Genomic DNA, 3,370 nt, shown 5'->3' with positions numbered 1-3,370 from the left:
GATTACCAGCAGGTTAATCTTCTGCTTCCCTCCATAAATTTGGTGGCAATGGATTTGATTTGGGATTTTGGTTACACTTTGAGAGATAATTTCTCTTCAGTGACAATATGGCCAACCCTGTTTGCCTGCAATGGGGTTTCCTCTCTTTAGGCAACTTGTGTAACATTAATCATTTTATTATTCAATAGTAAAAATCAACGATATGAATGTTTCTTATTAATGCTTCCACAAGACCATGACTGATAAATTGTTCTCATTGTGAGACTTCTTTTTGATCTTCTCCCTATCTCCATTATTTATGCACCCAAGTTTTTCCACAAAGGAGCCCTCATGGTATAGTAAGGTGAGCTATGCACTGAACATCTAGCCACAAGATCAGTGGTTCAAACACACCTGCTGCTCCACGGGAGAGAGTTGAGGCTGTCTACTCCCTTAGAGATTTAAAGTCTTGGAAACCCAAAGGGTAAGTTCTCGTGATAAATCAAATTGACAAGATGGCAGTGAGTTTGTTTTTCAGCTTGTTTTCTTTTTGGAAGTTCCTCAACCAAACTGGAAATTACCAAACAATGTCATTAGTATCCAACGCAAGTAAAATTTTGCTGAAAATAATTTGACAAGTGCAGCATTGTATCCATAAGCTGCTAAAAAAAAATCAACTTCCTAGTGGCATTGTGGTTACAGCACACAGCTGTTAATGGGGAGGTCAGTGGTTCGAACCCGCCAATACACAGGTGCGTATGTGCACATGCACACGGACACTTAAAAAAAAATCAAGCCAGATTCAAAAGAGGACATGGCAAGAGGGATCATAGCTGATGGGACCAGATCTTGGTTGAAAGAAATGAATACCAAAAAAATATGCTCATCTGCATTTTATTGACCACGAAAATACATTGAAATGTGTGGATCATAACAAATATTGAAAATAATGGGAATCCCATAACACTTAATTGTGCTCATACAGAATCTGTACATGGACCAAGAAGCAATGATTCCTATAGAACAAGGGAATGCTGAGTGGTGAAAACTAAGAAAAGATAGGTGTTAGGATTGTATCCTTTCATGATGCCTATTCAATCTGTATGCTGAGCAAATATGAGAAATTAATCTATATGAAGAAGAGTTTGACATTAGGATTGAAGAATAGCTTGTTAACACCCTGTGATAGGAAGATGATATACCTTGCTTGCTAAAAGTAAGGTGAACTTAAGGCACTTATTGATGAAAATAAAGACTCAAAAACGGCAGCCGTCAGTATGGATTGAAACTCAATATAAAGAAAACCAAAATCCTCTCAACCCTAGACAAAATTATAATAAGAGGAGAAAAGATTGTAAATGTCGAGGATTTTGTGTTGCTTGGATCCACAATCAATATCCATGGAAGCAGTTATCAAGAAATAAAATCAAGTGTTGCAGTGGGTAAATCTGCACATGAACTCTTGAAAGTGTTGAAGAGCAAGGCTGTCACTTTGAGAACTAAGGGGCACTGTTCCAAGTCCTGGTATGCTCAGTTACATCATATGCATGTGAAAGTTGGGCAATGAATAAGAAAGAAGACAGAATTGATGCATGTGAGTTTGGTGCTGGTGAAGAATATTGAAAGTATCATTGACGGCTAGAAACAAATAGCTCTGCTTTGGAAAAAGTATAACCAGAATGCACTGAAAAGTGAGGATGGCTAGATATGCAAGACTCGTCCCTATAAAAGAACATTATGCTTGTTATAGGTTCAGCAAAAAAGAAGCGGGAAGACCCTCAAGGAGATGGATTGACACAGTAGCTGCAACAATGGGCTAAAGCACACAATAGTTGTAAGGATGGTGCAGGACCAGACAGCTACGGGTTTGTTATGTTGAGAACCAATTTGATCGTGATTGGTTGCTGTTGACTTGGTTACTACTCATCACAACCCTATGAGTAGAACAAAGCAATGGAACAAACACTGCTCGGCCCTGTGCCATCCTCACAACTGTTGCTATGTTTGAGCCCCTCAATGCAGCCGCTGTGTCCATCTATCTTATAGAAGGTCTTCCTTTTCTTGCTACCCCTAGACTTTACCAAACACGATGTCCTTCTCCAGGGTCTGGTCTCTCCTGAGAGCATGTCCAAAGTATGTGAGATGACGGGCACCTAACAAGTAGATCCCAGAGGCTATTTTGTCCTTAGCCCTCCTTGACTCTGTCCCTTCTCTCCACTCACTGTCAGTCTTCGTAAAATGATATTTTATAATTCAAGTAGACTTATCTATGTCCTATATTGACACTGCATTTATGATCCAAACAGAAGCCTTTTTTATTGATAGCATCCCCAGGCAGACACTTGCCTTTTTCAGAATTGTGTAAGGAGGGAGTGATTCGGTCTATTATGGGGTTATGCCTAAGAAGGTTACTAGAGTCTTGGTTTTCATAATCATATTTTATCTGCTTAGCCAAGGAAGCATTGTCTAGAAGGAATACTTGACTTTATGCACACTAGAAATGAAATTATTGAGAATGACTTTATTATGTAGAAGCATTACATTGTTAGGTTCCATCAAGTTGGTTCCAGACCGTAGTGACCTTATGCACAATAGAATGGAACACTGACCCATTTTACTCCATCCTCACAATTGGTCCTATGCTTGAACCCATTGTTGTAGCCAACTCTGTCAGCCCTCGCTTTGAGGGCCTTACTCTCTTTTGCTGCCTCTCTACCTTACCCAACACGATGTCCTTCTCCAGGGACTGGTCAGTCCTTACAATAAGTCCAAACTTCGTATGTAAGATGAAGTCTTGCCATCATCCGTGCTTCTAAGGAGCACTGTAGCCATACTTCTTCCAAGACAGGTTGGTTTGTCCTTTCAGCAGTCCATGGTACTTTCGATATTCTTCTCCAGCACCACAGTGCAAATGCATTGATTCTTCTTTGACCTTCCTTAGTCAATGTCTAACTTTCACATGACTATAAGGCCATGGAAAATACCTGACTCCAGTCAGGCCCACCTTATCCTGAAAGCAATACCTTTGCTTTTCAACTCTCTAAAGCAGCGATTCTTAACCTCTGGATTGTGACCCCTTTGGGGGTCAAACAACCCTTTCACAGAGGTCACCTGATTCATAACATTAGCAAAATGACAGTTATGAAGTAGCAACGAAAATAATTTTATGGTTGGTGGGCGTGGGTCACCATGACCTGAGGAACTGTAATAAAGGGTCACGGAATTAGGAAGGTTGAGGACCACTGCTCTAAAGAAATCTTGTGCAGAAAATTTATCCAAGGCAGCATATCCTTTGACCTCTTGAATGCTGCTTCCATGAGCATTAATTGTGGATACAAACAAGACAAAATTCTTGACAATTTCAACCTTTTCTCCATGTATCATGATATTA

At 40.0% G+C, this 3,370-nt stretch overlaps 1 protein-coding gene across 1 annotated transcript in view; it reads left to right on the top strand.

Moving 5' to 3' along the window:
• CCDC192 (coiled-coil domain containing 192) overlaps positions 1–3,370 on the top strand; it is a 225,461-nt gene that overhangs the window by 16,098 nt on the left and 205,993 nt on the right. The window lies entirely within an intron of this gene.

Source organism: Echinops telfairi, unplaced genomic scaffold (genome assembly GCF_000313985.2).
Source record: "Echinops telfairi isolate 266 unplaced genomic scaffold, ASM31398v2 ScPeMD7_7469;HRSCAF=8507_1, whole genome shotgun sequence".
NCBI lineage: Eukaryota > Metazoa > Chordata > Mammalia > Afrosoricida > Tenrecidae > Echinops > Echinops telfairi.
This window is presented reverse-complemented; position numbering and strand designations above follow the sequence as displayed.